Source organism: Oncorhynchus mykiss, chromosome 4 (assembly GCF_013265735.2).
Source record: "Oncorhynchus mykiss isolate Arlee chromosome 4, USDA_OmykA_1.1, whole genome shotgun sequence".
In the NCBI taxonomy this organism is placed as follows: Eukaryota; Metazoa; Chordata; class Actinopteri; order Salmoniformes; family Salmonidae; genus Oncorhynchus; species Oncorhynchus mykiss.
In genome coordinates this window covers 25,532,530-25,550,055 of record NC_048568.1, presented here as the reverse complement: position 1 = coordinate 25,550,055, position 17,526 = coordinate 25,532,530, and the positions used below count along the sequence as shown (strand labels likewise).

Sequence of the window (17,526 nt, the reverse complement as noted above, 5' to 3'; positions counted from 1 at the left end):
TATTATTCATGTTATCCTTAAGTGTCTGGTATGGTTATTTCTTATCAAGATCTGGGTAAATTAACCCTGAAATGTGTAACTACATCAAGTCATCGTTGGATTGCATCATTAGTACCAGAAGAGCTTGGGCCGGAATCGAATCCTTGGGATACACTAGACACACTAAGTTAAAGCCTAGTGGAGAACAATATCCACTGTTGGAAAAATTCCCAATTGTCATACTTGAGTCAAAGTAAATGACTCAAGTAAAAGTGAAAGTCACCCAGTGAAATATTACTTTAGCAAAAGTATTTGGTTTTAAATATACTTATGTATCAAAAGTAAAAGTAAAGGTAGAAATAATTTCAAATTCCTTATATGAAGCAAAACAGAAGGCACCATTTTCTTGTTTTTTAAATTACGGATAGGCAGAGGCACAGTCCGCCAGATCAGGTAGTAGGGATGACCAGGGATGTTCTCTTGATAAGTGCGTGAATTTGACCATTTACCTGTCCTGCTAAGCATTCAAAATGTAAGAAGTACTTTTGGGTGTCAGGGAAAATGTAAGGAGTAAAAGGTATATCATTTTCTTTAGGAATGTAGTGAAGTAAAGTACAGATACCCCCAAAACTACTTAAGTAGTACTTTGCACCTTTGCCAATATCTATATTGTGTTATTAAAATGACAGTTGTTGATGTGTATGGCTGCATTTCAGATACATTTTGGTACATTTGAATGTTGCAGTAATAGGACCTATGCCTATAGTGCTTGAGGAAACGAGAACATTATTTTAAGATAGCGAGCCCTGATTCCGATGACTTGACTGCCCCCGCATGGAGAGAAAGAATACTACTTATTTTTAGCCACTAGCGAGGCTCATTTGAATTTCCTGATGCATCAGGAAAATTCTCCTTGACAAAAGAGTGATCAAGTTAAGATCTAACATCTGTAGGATTTGTTTACCTTTGAAGAGTGGTGTTTCTCCATTCTCATTGGCAATGTCTGGATTGGCACCTCTGTCCAGAAGGCACTCAACACAGTTCACTCGGTGAAAGGCGGCAGCCAAAAGAAGTGGGGTCTGATTGTAACTACCACATGTGTTCACCATACCAGGATGGGCTATAGGAACGACAACAAAACTTTGTGACCCAAGAAAATGAAAAATAATCAACATGTACTAATAAAGGATCTGCCTGAGATTCAAGACTTGTGGTGTATAAAATAGAAACCATTCTCAATTACACTTGTCTTTATTTCACTCTCACCTCTTAATATAATCTTGAGGCATTCTATTTGACCGTAATATGCAGCTTCGTGGAGAGACATCCATCCTCCCTCATTTGGTACCAAGAGACTCATTGGGTTGCATTTCACTATCTCTTTCAGAGCCTTTAAATCCCCATTCTTGATCACATTCACCAGGGGTCTTGCATCTCTGAAGCATAGACAAAAAGGAAGGGGAAATTTGTCATTCAGTTTAGTGTCATTGTGGATCTTGCTAAACATTAGCAGCATCAGGACACACATTTGAGGAACACCCTTATTACAGCTGTCCCTGTTAGGGAAATGTATCAACACTCAGCATCGGATTTCTATGTTGGGCATTTTGGAATTATAATACCAACTTAATGCTCATCAAAATAATAATTGTTTTCACACTCATTCTTTCTGGAATACATACTGTCAAAATAAGTTAAAGGGTTGACAGACTCACACAATAGGGTCTGCTGATGGAGGGTTTGCAGGTGATGGGTTTGGATGTGGGTTGGCTGGGTTTGGATTGGCTCGGGAAAGTCATACATGTGCCTTGTTTGCAGAGGGGAGCCTGACACGAGTCGTAAATTGGTTTGGCTGGTAATTGGGTTGTCGATCCACAGATTGTGATGATTGAATTGACCCAATAGAGTTGTTGTCCTCAATGAGGCTGCGATCGATGGCCAGCTTCATCAGCTCCTCATCTGACAGGACACTGTAAAGACTGTAGTCATCAAAACATGTAGGGGTGACCATTGCTCCAGATATGGTCGATCTGGTTGCAAGGATACAAAAGTCACAACAATGAAACTCACTAAGATGTAACTGCATTTTTAAAACTGCATTCAGTACGTAACCAAAATCACCAACAGCATGTGCACGTCAAAGTAAAATAGCTAAAAATGGAAAAAAATACATAATTTTATATGAAAACCAATGTATGACTTCAGTCAAAACTAGAGATCATTAAAGATTCAGATTTTATTGGCGCCATATTTAAGTAATAGCATACATTTCAGCTTCAATGTTGGTATCAATTGCCCAAAAAATTTAATTAGCCTGTAATACTCATGTAACTTGAGGTTGTCAACAAGATGCGAAAGTCTGCACAAGTAGTTGCTGAAATTTGCTGCACATGTACTAATGTCAAAGAGGTCATTCAAGACAACTTTGAGTTCAAATATTATGTATACATTTTTTTTGCCAAGTCAGTGTTGTGGGCATATAGTGTATTGTTTTAGTCTAGGACTAACACACCTTTATTCTACTTGCCACCAAGCTCTTGATAAGTGTTAATGCTGGGATATAACATAAATATGCACATCATAGAACCCATTTCAAACAGACAGTGGGAACTGAAGTCAAAAGCTTAAGGGAGAGCAAAATGCATATTTCTTTAAATTGATTTGAAGCTTTACATCATTTGTTTACAAAGTCTCCTATGGCAACATAAACATAAACAATGGAGCAGTATATCTTTAGTTTTTGGTTATGACAACGTAACATACATTAGCTGTACCAATCTCATTATATCATATTCCTACATCATATTCCATTCATAAATGGAAATTACAGAAAATCTTAGACTGTAATGTCGATTGCAAACCACATGGTTAGGGTTAGGGTTAATTCATGACATTTCTTGATGTAATTTCTTTGCAGCAACTATACCAGTATCCAATTTTAAAAAGTCATTCAACCATTTCTTTCAATGAAGTCATTGTTTTCTAGACCATTGTTTTAAGAGAGTGCAGTTGTAAGATACATCTGAGCAATAACTTACTAGCTGGTTACCAGAGTAATTTTGCTGATGGAAACTTAGTGTAAATTGCAATTAATGAAAATATGCATGCATTAAGTCCTTATACAGCTTAGTAAAACATGGTTATTAGCATTAGTCAAGTTTAAAATAAAATAAAACGTACAGACATGCTGTCACTACCTTTTAGAGTCGGCAGTGTGCAGTCAAAACACTATAACTGTAGACCAGTAGTTGTTAGATTGTAGTTATCGAGAGGTGATGAGGATTTGAAAAAGTATTTTACTCTGAGTGGTCCACCATGTGGATGAAGAAAAAGCAGCAGCTCCAATGTTCATGATATATTCCAAAGTGGGTCTTGATTTCATGTTTTGGCAAGCTGACCTATGACCACAAAGTTTGTTTGCATGTGTTGCTCAGAATAGGGATGCCCTTCTTCAGATATGGCATGGTTTATGCTGACAGCTAAGTTCCTAGAGGGGGGTGGGGGAGTGTGTGTGTTTGGGGGTATTATTTAGGTTATACCAAGGATCTATCTAAAAAAAACATTATTAAATAATATTTGTCACATGTTTTTAGCAGATGTTATTGCGGGTGTAGCGAAGTGCTTGTGTTTCTAGCTCTAACAGTGCAGCAATATCTAACAAGTAATATCTAACAATACACACAATCTAAAGTACAGGAATGGAATTAAGAATATATATTTAGATATTTGATTTAACATTTTAGGACCCTTGTAGGTATAATATATATATATATATATATATTTGACGAAACATTGAATTTGGCCTTACTACTATTAGCTCATAGAAACGCATTGAATAACACATGGCAAAACAGATAGTCAAAAATAAATTAAAAGGAATTATGTTTTGAAGTGTCTGTCCTATATCTGAGAGATATAAGAAAGCTCAGGAAATAGTTTAAAAAAATACCCATAACACTTTTTTGGCCACAAAACTACTTCAATACGTCCATTCATTTTTAAACCAGTGTCGGGCTACCTTTGTACGTGTTTGTGAAAGTCTCAGAAGGTGCGGTCATATTAGTTTGTAGCCCAAACCATCCATATGCTACAGACAGAAGTTGGCACATCGGAGTTACCGACTTTAGACAAGTCCCGTGAAGCTTGTGGGGCTCGTTGAGCAAAAAGGAGTCTCTGTTCGTGAGAGTCCCAGCTTTCCATAGTGGGTACTCAAGATGTACTCAATATGTACTGTACAGTACAATACAGCAACCTTGTCTGGACCTATCTCCACAAATGTGATTATGTGCATAAGTTTATGTTTTGTTTGCCAAGCTGTAGTCTATTCAGTTCCCTCACATTATACTGCATGTGCGCTCAGAAAAAGTGGAGCCCAAAGTTCAGCAAAGAGTTTTCCCTTCCCTTTTACAGTAAGTGGCATACATTTAAAAGAAAGTCCATCTGTTAGCTTAGTAGAATCCCCCTCCCCACAAAGACTTAGACTCTTAGGAGTAAAAAAATGAGAAAATTAATGTAATGGCTATAATCAAAGTGTTTATTTTCATAGATGCTTTCATTTCAGCGCATCTAATTGATAGGTGAGAATTGTCTGTTAATTGAATGATTAGAAAATCCCACCTTGAAACATAGAATTGTATGGAATTGATTAGAATGTATAAAATCATAATCAATAAATGTGTAGTCCAAGTCAGAATTAGGGTAAAACGATGTCTTTATGATATTTTAAACACAGACTGCCTGAGCTTGGTGCCGACCTGACTAGAGATTGGGAGAGAACAGGGAGTATGTGTCAAGAACAAGGTCACAAAGCTCTGGCGGCTGGGTAGCAGGACATGTGTCAAACATGTCTGTTTGTGTGTGTGTGCGTATGGCTGTGTGAATGTGTGGGCGTGAGAAGTCAGTATAAAATTAATTGTTTTGTATTCTTGATTTTAGAACGTTCTCTGAATAAACTGTACTAACCTTTTGTATAAGCTGAGTCTTTGACTAATTATTATTATACCCATGGTCTTACAAAGCTCGGAAATTGGTCCGAGCTATTGATTGATTGTTATTATCACTGGGATTGGAAATTCTCTTATCACTAATGTGTAAATATTTCAACTGTATTAAATTCTTACTTTTTCAATTGCACAAAAAAATATTTATTCTATTTTGACTGTCAAGATGGTGCATTAAATACCCATTCCTATAGATGCAAGGAAAAGCTTTGTGTTCCATTGAGTCCATTTCAGCCATTACGAAGTGTTTACATTTTGTGGTTGTAACCTTAAACGTGCATCATGCAAAAATCACTCCTCCATTTCCTGGTTGCTAAAATTCTAATAGCTCGCCTAATTTCTGTTTATGTGACAAAACCAGCTGTCATTGTGCAGAGAATCATTGTACTATCTAAACCGCTGTGAAATATATTTTCCAGAACTAAAAATATTGTATTTTCATTTGTTCGAAGCTGTTGTACAGAACCGAAAGTAAAAGACACACAAACTAAACTTAAGAACGGAAAGCATAGAACTGGCGCATATCGAACAGATCTACAGCTTCTTAACATTGCTTTCAATTAGAAGGACAGGTCTATAACTCACATTTCTATGTGAATTTGGTTGGGTCACCCAAAAAAGTTACATATTGCAGTTTAACTTCTTTGGGGTAGGGGGCAGTATTGGGTAGCTTGGATGAAAAACGTGCCTAAATTAAGCTGCCTGCTACAGCCGTAAAAGCTAGAATATACATATAATTAGTAGATCTGAATAGAAAACACTCTGAAGTTTCTTAAACTGTTTGAATGATGTCTGTGAGTATAACAGAACTCATATGGCAGGCAAAAACCTGAGAAAAAATCCACAAGCTTCTTTTGGTGGCACTCCAATATGTCCCATAAACATCACAATTGGTCCTTTTGTTCGATTAATTCCGTCCATATATCCAAAATGTCAATTTATTTGGCGCGTTTGATCCAGAAAAAAACAGTTTCCAAAATGCGCAACGGAAATCCTCAACGGGAGAGGACCCTGGGCTAAACCAGGGGAGCTAAACCAGGGGAGTGTAGCCGCCCCAAGGTTCCACCTCGCCGCACTGGCAGGGCGACCGGGACCATTCAACCGGGTAAGGTTGGGCAGGCTCGGTGCTCAAGAGCTCCAGTGCGCCTGCACGGTCCGGTCTACCCAGTACCACCTCCACACCCCAGTCCTCCGGTAGCAGCTCCCCGCACCAGGCTTCCTGTGCGTGTCCTTGGCCCAGTACCACCAGTGCCAGCACCACGCATCAGGCCTACAGTGCGCCTCGCCTGTCCAGCGCTGCCAGAGCCTTCCGCCTCTACAGCACTGCCGGAGTCTCCTGCTTGTTCAGAACTGCCAGTCTGCAAGGAGCTGCCAGTCTGCAAGGAGCTGCCAGTCTGTATAGAGCTGCCAGTCTGCATAGAGCTGCCAGTTTGCAAGGAGCTGCCAGTCTGCATAGAGCTGCCAGTCTGCAAGGAGCTGCCAGTCTGCAAGGAGCCGCCAGAGCTGCCAGTCTGCAGGATGCCGCCAAAGCTGCCAGTCTGCATGGAGCCGCCAGAGCTGCCAGTCTGCATGGAGCCGCCAGAGCTGCCAGTCTGCATGGAGCAGCCAGGGCCGCCAGTCAGCATGGAGCAGCCAGGGCCGCCAGTCAGCATGGAGCAGCCAGGGCCGCCAGTCAGCATGGAGCAGCCAGGGCCGCCAGTCAGCATGGAGCAGCCAGAGCAGCCAGTCAGCATGGAGCAGCCAGAGCTGCCAGTCAGCATGGAGCAGCCAGTCAGCATGGAGCAGCCAGAGCAGCCAGTCAGCATGGAGCAGCCAGAACTGCCAGTCAGCCAGACTCTTCCAGATCTGCCAGTCAACCAGACTCTTCCAGATCTGCCAGTCAACCAGACTCTTCCAGATCTGCCAGTCAACCAGACTCTTCCAGATCTGCCAGTCAGCCAGACTCTTTCAGATCTGCCAGTCAGCCAGACTCTTCCAGATCTGCCAGTCAACCAGACTCTTCCAGATCTGCCAGTCAACCAGACTCTTCCAGATCTGCCAGTCAGCCAGACTCTTCCAGATCTGCCAGTCAACCAGACTCTTCCAGATCTGCCAGTCAACCAGACTCTTCCAGATCTGCCAGTCAATCAGACTCTTCCAGATCTGCCAGTCAACCAGACTCTTCCAGATCCGCTAGTCAGCCAGGATCTGCCAGAACCGCCAGCCAGCCAGGATCTGCTGGATCCAACTACCTGCCTGGGCTTCCTCTCAGTGCTGAGCTTCCTCTCAGTGCTGAGCTTCCTCTCAGTGCTGAGCTTCCTCTCAGTGCTTAGCTGCCCCTCTGTCCCGAGCTACCTCTGTCCCGAGCTGCCCCTCTGTCCCGAGCTGCCCCTCTGTCCCAAGCTGTCATTAAGGAGGGTAACCTATCTAGGGACGCTAAGGAGGTGGACTAAGACTATTATGGAGTGGGGTCCACGTCCAGCGCCAGAGCTGCCACCGCGGAGAGATGCCCACCCACACCCTCCCCTATAGGTTTAGGTTGTGCGTCCGGAGTCCGCACCTTGGAGGGGGGGGTACTGTCACGTTCTGACCATCGTTCGTGTGTGTTTTCCTTGTTTTAGTGTTGGTCAGGACGTGAGCTGGGTGGGCATTCTATGTTGGATGTCTTGTTTGTCTATTTCTATGTCTGGCCTGATATGGTTCTCAATCAGAGGCAGGTGTTAGTCATTGTCTCTGATTGGGAACCATATTTAGGTAGCCTGGGTTTCACTGTGTGTTTGTGGGTGATTGTCCTTGTTCCTGTCTGTGTTAGTTTGCACCAGTTTAGGCTGTTTCGGTTTTCATTACGTTTATTATTTTGTAGTGTTTGTATTTAGATTCGTGTTGCTATAGTTTAATAAACATGGATCGCAATCTACACGCCGCATTTTGGTCCGACTCTCCTTTGCCTACAGAAAACCGTGACAGTAATACAACTTTAGGTATTTTTAAACGTTAATAATCAATCAAATTGAAGACTCTATCTGGGTCTATCTGTGTTCAATACAGGAAGACAACAAACCAAGCTACCTTTCAAGTGTTGCGCAACTCTCAACAGTGTTACGCAGTTCCTAGTTGGCCCTACTTCTTCATTGCACAAATGAATAACCTGAACCAAATTCCAAAGACTGGTGACATCCAGTAGGAACTGAAAACAAGTGCCTAAGAAATATCGTTTGCCAATGAGATCTCAGTGAACAGACAGACAGAACATAAGTTCTGTTATACTCACAGACATGATTCAAACAGTTTTAGAAACCTCAGAGTGTTTTCCATCCAAATCTACTAAAAATATGCATATCTTATATTCTTGGCATGAGTAGCAGGAAGTTGAAATTGGGCACGCTATTTATCCAAAAGTGAAAATGCTGCCCCCTATACCTTAAGAAGTTAACCTCTTGCGACGAGCAAATCCGTATCCGGGAGCGTAATCATAGCCTCAAATGCATTAGCACAACGCAGCGGACATAAATACGCAAAAAATCGCAAATTAATTGAAATGAATATATTCAAACACAAGCTTAGCCTTTTGTTAACAACACTGTCATCTCAGATTTTCAAAATATGCGTTACAGCCAACGCTAGACAAGCATTTGTGTAAGTTTATCATGGCATAATGCTATGCTCTGCTGGCAACAGGCAACATTTTCACGAAAATAAGAAAAGCAACCAAATTAAATCATTCACCTTTGAAGAACTTCAGATGCTTTGACTCAGGAGACTCCCAGTTAGATAGCAAATGTTCCTAACAAATGTTCCTAATGTTCCTAAAAATGTTCCCAAACATTTTAATAGCGCCCCCTAATGCATAACTGGTTTTAAGGAGAATTTATCTAAAGTTCCATGTATGATAGTGTTAGAGGAATTTCATTTCTATATGTTCATTAACCAATTCAATTATAACAAAGCAAAACACTTTGTCCGTTTCTAAGAAATTGTAAGGTTCTTATTTGCATAAAATAGACAAAGATCAGTCTCAAAATGAATCAATAGCGTTTATTCCCGAGAGCTCTGCTTAAAATTCCATGTACATTAGTTTATATATCACACATAACGTCATAGCGTCTTAAATGTCCCTCCTCCTCTCGGACAAGGACAAAGCTGCTTCAAAAGTCCATTCCAACCCACTAACGCACATACATTACACACTATATCTGGATTATCATCTGAAGTCTCCCCACAGTTTATTACCACTTAGCTGACAGTTCCAGTCCCCCCAGATACGGAAAACCTGGAGGGGCTCTCACTGTCTTATTTTATCTCCACAGAGTTATAGCTTGGTCGGTTCAAACATTAGGTTAAGGATTATCTTTGCTTACTTTCGGTACACACATACATTCCTTCTTCCACAATGGTTATAATTTCTAATTACCCCTTGTCCATGCTACATAACCTCTTTCTTATGAACTAACGTTATTAATCAGATATAGTAAAACATGGTAGAATTAAATTAGTTATAGTTATAGTTAAATGTCTACATTGTTTAGTCATTATTCATAAAATTCATAACAATCCACACTTTGACTAAATATTATACTCACAAGCACACGTCTATTTTTATTAGATAACAATATCTATGGGTATCCAAAATCAACCTAACAGATACCAACATCTGTATTTTCACCGACTGTTCTAGGTCCACTTCAGAATCTTAACTCTTCTTATCAGGATTTTCGTTACAATCTTAATCAAAGAAACAGTCTAAACATCAAAACAGGAAACAACCTAAAAACCCTAAACATCAAAAAAGGTCTCATCCAGCTTAGGCTCCTCGTATGTGAAGGAACCGGATCCATTTTCTGCGGGAGCCATCATGTGACCACTTGCTAAATGTGGTCCCTTATGGCTATTCTTCAACATAAATGCGTAACAAGACGTCACAATGCTGTAGACACCTTGGGGAATACGTAGAAAACGTAAGCTCATTCGTAGCTCATTCACAGCCATATAAGGAGTCATTGGCATGAGGCGGTTTCAAAAAATGCACACTTCCTGATTGGATTTTTATCTGGGTTTCACCTGTAACATCAGTTCTGTTGCACTCATAGACAATATCTTTGCAGTTTTGGAAACGTCAGAGTGTTTTCTATCCAAAGCTGTCAATTATATGCATAGTCGAGCATCTTTTCGTGACAAAATATCTTGTTTAAAACGGGAACGTTTTTTATCCAAAAATGAAAATACTGCCCCCTAGTTACAAAAGGTTAAACCAGCCAGGGCATTGGTCACTGATCCGTCCGGAGCTGTGTCATTCTGGGACGAAACCTCACACCCCCCCCCCTCCCCCACCCTTTTCAGCCAGTAACATATCCAAGGCTATCCTATCCTGACATCCCATCAACCTAGTTGCAGCTGTTATTGCAAGATGCTTGATTCCAATCCAGAACTCACCAGGTAACCCCCTTGGAACTCCAATGCTATCAATGTAAACTCTAGGGTCAAAAGATCCCAACGGAGCACTCCTTCTCTCTCTTCTACCTGGCACTGGGTAAGGGTGAAGAGCATGCCTAACTGCACTAGTGCACAACTACCGGTCCAATTGGTAAGCAGGTTAGGTCTTAGTCTAACACCCCACAAATCACCAGATATCCATCCAGGCCTTTTCATCTGCCAGTCAAGTCCCTCATTGTCTTGTCGGTTGTAACATTCTCTGTCCTATTGCATGTTCTTACTTCCCCTACGTCCCATCCGTGTGTGATGTAGCGAGCCATACAATAATAATCTCCTCTTGCCACAGTGAAGGGTGGGAGCCTAGATCTAAGGGGTACATTTGGATACAAATAGTGCAGATCAGTGCACCTGTCATTATCTGGCATTCCTGCTTTCATGAACAGCTTTACCATATATTGAATCTATCACTTCTTTAACTTCTGTCACGTAGAGTAGGCCAGAAGGCTATACCTCTAGGTGAATTAACATTAAGTGGAAAAGGGATAGTTGTCAACTGAGGTTTAGCTGTGGCACAGGCATAACATTCTTCTTTAGCTACTGATCTGGCCGTATATTGAATCTATCACTTCTTTAACTTCTGTCACGTAGAGTAGGCCAGAAGGCTATACTGGAAAACCTAACCTCTATCAAAATAAAAAGATGTCGGAGCTGCAAAAGTTCTTCTGTGCAAGGGTGTTTTTTACAAAGTGATTCCGGAACAAAAACAACAGTACTGCCATCAAACATATACCTTATGGGCCAGCTAAAAACAATGCTACCCCATCCACAGCTCAATCCAAAATGCCTCTCCATGAACGGGAGAGGCTCCTTTTATAGGGCTAGCCCCTCCCATCAGAACAATTAACACTAATTAATTAAGCAATTAACTAGTCAAACCTACATTTTCCATTAACTAAACATACTAAAGGATATACATTGCAACATGTTTTTTTATGAAACAATATCCCAATATAACATTTACAACATTACATCACTACTGACAGTGTCTTTCAATATGCCCATTTACATGAATGAACCATTCGGGACAGGCTCTACAAAGTCAGCCCAATTCCCGTAGCTCGGGTCCTTATTCAGTATACCCGAAAGCTACAGAGATAGAGAGAGGAACAGAACAAGCAAACGTGCTCATCCACAACATGGATAAGTATAATAAATATTGCTTATATTAAATATGAACACTGACAAAATTGAAATGTATGTACTAAGACAGAAGTTAATTTGTGTGTCGACCCACAGTGTTAAGTTATCTTATAATGGAGCAGGGAGGAGTGATGAATGTGTGCGTGCGTTAAAGCATCAAATACTGCCCGCGGCCAGTGACAGACTTCTACGTTATGGCTGGGGGGCAGTATTGAGTAGCTTGGATGAATAAGTTGCCGAAAGTAAACGGCCTGCTCCTCAGTGTTAGTTGCTAATATATGCATATTATTAGTATTGGATAGACAACACTCTAAAGTTTCTAAAACTGTTTGAATGATGTCTGTGAGTATAACAGAACTAATATGGCAGGCAAAATCCTGATTTGAAATCAAAACAGGAAATCAGAAATCTGAGCTTTGTATGTATTCACCAGAGTCCCCAATGAAATCCCCTTGAGATATGAATGATGTTGCACTGCCTAGGGGTTCCACTAGATGTCAACCATCACTATACATTTTAATGAGACTTCTATGATATTGTGGGAGTGAATGATAGCAGAATCAGTCAGGTGTCTGGCAGTCAGCCATTTTCTGATCATGTTTATTCCTCGTGGAAGTCACTTGCGTTCCATTGCTCATGAAGACAAGAAGGAATAGTCCGGGTTGGAACTTTATTGAAGCTATATGTTAAAAACATCCTAATGATTGATTTTGTTCTTAGTTTGAAATGTTTGTTCGACCGGTAATATCACTTTTTGAAGTTTTTGTCCGTTATAACGCTGACCAGAATTAGTGTTTGGATATGTATACCAAATGCGCTAACAAAAGAAGGTATTTGGACATAATTAACAGACTTTTTCGAACAAAACAAACATTTATTGTGGACCTGGGATTCCTGGAGTGCTTTCTGATGTCGATCATCAAAGGTAAGGGAATATTTATAATGTAATTTCTTGTTTATGTTGACTCCGTCTTTGCGGCTGTGGTGTTTTTACTTCTGAGCGCCGTCTCAGATTATTGCATGGGTTTCTTTTTCCGTAAAGTTTTTTTGAAATCTGACACAGCGGTTGCATTAAGGAGAGGTATATCTATAAGTCAATGTGTATAACTTGTATTATCATCAACATTTATGACGAGTATTTCTGTTTAATGATGTGGCTTTGCAAAATCACTGGATGTTTTTGGAACTAGTGAATGTAACGCACCAATGTAAACTCATATTTTGATAAATATTAACTTCACTGAACAAAACATACATGTATTGTGTAACATGAAGTCCTATGAGTGTCATCTGATGAAGATGATCAAAGGTTAGTGATTAATTTGCTCTCTATTTGTGTTTGTAACATAATCGTTTGTGGTGCTTTTACTGTAAAGCATCTTTGAAATCGGACACTGTGGTGGGACTAACATCAAGATTAGCTTTAAAATGGAATGAGATACATGTATGTTTGAGGAATTTTAATTATGAGATTTTTGATGTTTTGAAATTGCCGCCCTGCACTTTCACTGGCTGGTGTCATATCGCTCCCGTTAACGGGATTGCAGCCATAAGGATTTAAGGTATTTTGTCTGAACTATTCGTACTGGTCCTTGGCCCTGGATGATTACACTAGGAATATCCGTTGTGTTAGGGAGATTGATTGAACTCCAGCCGACCATAGTGTTCTTACCAGCTCTAACCTCTGCCACCTGGAACGGGACCATAGTATCAGTTGAAAACTGGTCGAAACCAACATACCGTAACCAGAGATCACGGCTCTTTACCATTTTAATGGCAATTAGTACCTTAATACAATACTTCCCCTGCTCGGGAACACAGTCAGAAACTCCCACCTTTACTAGACTCCATCTGCTCCCAAATTGGGTGTATAGGTTTACACAGCCATCCCTCTCAGTGTGAGCTATGACCTGATTCCATGAATTACACAGTGATTTACACAAATACCTTCCATAGAGACCCATGGTTCTAGACTGCCAAGGAGTGAATGACCCCAGTTGCTCTACATAAAATTAGACTGAGCTATCCTTCCCCAATTCCACTCTTACTTCCTTACTATTCAGTTCCAGTGACCTTTTGAGATGCTTTGGTAATATCAAATTCCCCTCGTCTAGCACATGAGTCAAGTTACCCTCTTTGGCCTTCTCGGGGGGGGGGGGGGGGGTTCATGGTGTATCAGGAATATGGCTCCCACGATACTCCAAAGCCATGGCTCCCAAGCCATACTTTCACTTCTATGAATGCTCACAGCGGGGAAAGGTCGAGAGTTGTCATGACGTTGGCCTGGGGGGTTGGTTTATGACAGTCATAAATACCTCTCACCCCATTTTTCCTCTCTCTACCCTACTAAGGTTACATTTGCAAAACCCTTCTTGACGCTACCCAACCCTGTCGCGGGATCATTTTTGTCAGCAACAGCTGAATAGCATAGCGCAACAGTCAAATAATATTACTAAAAAATATTCATATTCATGAAATTGCAGGTGCAATATTGCAAAGCACAGTTTAGCCTTTTGTTAATCCACCTGTCGTCTCAGATTTTGAAATTATGCTTTATAGCGGAAGCAATCCAAGCGTTTGTGTAAGTTTATCGATAGCCTTGCATAGCATTATGTACACTTAGCATCAGGAAGCTTGGTCACGAAAATCAGAAAAGCAATCAAATTAACAGTTTACCTTTGATGATCTTAGGATGTTTTCACTCACGAGCCTCCCAGTTACACAACAAATGTTAATTTTGTTCCATAAAGATTATTTTTATACCCAAAATACCTCCGTTTGTTTGTTGCGTTATGTTCAGAAATCCACAGGAAAGAGCGGTCACGACAACGCAGACGGAAATTCCAAATAGTCTCCATAATGTCCACAGAAACATGTCAAACGTTTTTTTTATAATCATTCCTCGGGTACTTTTTAAAATATATATTTGATAATATATCAACCGAGTGTGTAGGTTTTTCAATAACAGCGGGAGGAACAATGGCCGCTTTACTCTGTAGTGCAAAAATCACTCTGAGAGTCCCCACCTATCCACTTTCGAAATGTGATCTTTCACGCTCATTTTTCAAAATAAAAGCCGGAAACTATGTCTAAAGACTGTTGACACCTTAGGGAAACCATAGAAAAGGGAATCTGGTTGATATCCCTCTAAATGGAGGATAGGCATGCATAGGAACAGAAGGGTTTCAAAATAAGAGGCACTTCCTGATTGGATTTTCCTCAGGGTTTCGCCTGCAATATCAGTTGTGTTATACTCACAGACAATATTTTGACAGTTTTGGAAACTTTAGAGTGTTTTCTATCCTAAGCTGTCAATTATATGCATATTCTAGCATCTGGTCGTGAGAAATAGGTTGTTTTCTTTGGGAACGTTATTTTTCCAAACATAAAAATAGTGCCCCCTAGCTTCAAGAGGTTAACACAGAGATTCTGGGAACGTCAGAATGTGGGGGGAAATGAACTATATTCTGGTTATCCGAACAATTTAACATATGCGGTGGTACTTAATGAATATGATGTCAGTTCGGTTGTCATCTGAGACATTCTCATCAATGATAAGATGACATAAACTCTACAGTGGAAAGTCTACACATTTAGAGTTATCGGATTCACATGGAATTGTTGTTCAATTTAAATGTTTGAATATGAAATTATTTGTGATGGGATGAAATGTGATTTTAGCTTCTAAAATGTGAGATGTAGGTTTTCATAAGATATTGCTGCTCACTCAGTGGCCGGCCTCTATGAAGGGACATGGGCTATAAAAAAATTCAAACACGCCCTCTTCTCCCTTCCTATATAAAGCCTTGACGACAACATAACTTCCTGTTCCGATGAGGTAGGATGACGGTCCTATGTCAGAATGCTGAATTGTTTATCGATCGCTCAACAAAACATTATGTACACCTAGCATCAAGTAGCTTGGTCACGAAAATCAGAAAAGCAATCAAATTAATCGTTTACCTTTGATGATCTTCGGATGTTTTCACTCACGAGACTCCCAGTTACACAATAAATGTTCCTTTTGTTCCATAAAGATAATTTTATATCCAAAAGACCTCCGTTTGTTTGGCGCGTTATGTTCAGAAATCCAAAGGAAAGAGCTGTCACGACAACACAGACGAAAATTCAAAATAATATCCGTAATGTCCACAGAAACATGTCAAAAGTTTTTTATAATCAATCTTCAGGTTGTTTTTAACCTCTAGCGTCGAGCAATCCCGTATCCGGGAGCGTAATCATAGCCTCAAGCTCATTACCATAACGCAACGTTAACTATTCATGAAAATCGCAAATGAAATGAAAGAAATATATTCACTCACAAGCCTAGCCTTTTGTTAACAACACTGTCATCTCAGATTTTCAAAATATGCTTTTCAACCATAGCTACACAAGCATTTGTGTAAGAGTATTGATAGCCTAGCATAGCATTAAGCCTAGCATTCAGCAGGCAACATTTTCGCTAAAACAAGAAAAGCATTCAAATAAAATCATTTACCTTTGAAGAACTTCGGATGTTTTCAATGAGGAGACTCTCAGTTAGATAGCAAATGTAAATTTTTTCCCAAAATATGATTTGTGTAGGAGAAATCGCTCCGTTTTGTTCATCACGTTTGGCTAAGAAAATAACCAATCAGTCACTACAACGCCAAACTTTTTTCCAAATTAACTCCATAATATCGACAGAAACATGGCAAACGCTGTTTAGAATCAATCCTCAAGGTGTTTTTCACATATCTATTCGATGATAAATCATTCGTGACAGTTGGGTTTCTCCTCAGTAGCAAACGGAAAAGTACTGCAGCTGGAGATTACGCAATAATTGCGACGGAGGACACCAAGCGACCAACTGGTAAATGTAGTGTCTTATGGTCAATCTTTCAACGATATGCCTACAAATACGTCACAATGCTGCAGACACCTTGGGGAAACGACAGAAAGTCTAAGCTCATTCGTGGCCCATTCACAGCCATATAAGGAGTCATTGGAACACAGCGCCTTCAAAATCTGGGGCACTTCCCGTTTGAAATTTCATCTTGGTTTCGCCTGTAGCATCAGTTCTGTGGCACTCACAGACAATATCTTTGCAGTTTTGGAAACGTCAGAGTGTTTTCTTTCCAAAGCTGTCAATTATATGCATAGTCGAGCATCTTTTCGTGACAAAATATCTTCTTTAAAACGGGAACGTTTTTCATCCAAAATTTAAAATAGCGCCCCCTATATCCAAGAAGAATATATATAATATATAATCGATAATATCTCAACCGGTCTTTTTAAGTAGGAGAGGGAGAGTTAGTGGCTGCCCCACTGTGTTATGCAAGCAAAACTCATGGGAACACCCAGCTATCCACCGACGAGATGTTATCTTTATCGCTCATTTTTCAAAATTAAAGCCTGAAACTATGTCTAAAGACTGTTGACACCTTGAGGAAGCGATAGGAAAAAGAATCTGGTTGATATCCCTTTAAATGGAAAGAAGGCAGGCTATGGAACATGGAGCTTTCAAAATAGAAGCCACTTCCTGGTTTGATTTTCCTCAGGTTTCGCCTGCAATTTCAGTTCTGTTATACTCACAGACAATATTTTTTGACAGTTTTGGAAACTTGAGAGTGTTTTCTATCCTAATCTGTCAATTATATGCACATTTTAGCATATGGTCCTGAGAAAAAGGCTGTTTACATTGGGAACGTTATTTTTCCAAACATAAAAATAGTGCCCCCTAGCTGAAAGAGGTTAACCATGACTATGGCTAATTTACCGCTAATGCTTAACCATGACTATGGCTAATTTGCCGCTTTAATGCTTAACCATGACTATGGCTAATTTACCGCTTTAATGCTTAACCATGACTATGGCTAATTTACCGCTTTAATGCTTAACCATGACTATGGCTAATTTACCGCTTTAATGCTTAACCATGAGTTATCCTATTTGTACA

General features: G+C 40.2%; 1 long non-coding RNA gene across 1 annotated transcript; it reads right to left on the bottom strand.

Annotated features, from left to right (window-relative positions):
• Nucleotides 1-949: 949 nt before the first annotated feature.
• On the bottom strand, nt 950-3,395 carry LOC118964457. The gene is made up of 4 exons (XR_005051503.1): nt 3,177-3,395; nt 1,695-2,009; nt 1,246-1,415; nt 950-1,099 (listed from the first exon to the last, which is right to left on the bottom strand). It is a non-coding gene; the product is annotated as an uncharacterized LOC118964457 (long non-coding RNA).
• Between the last annotated feature and the right edge of the window lie 14,131 nt (nt 3,396-17,526).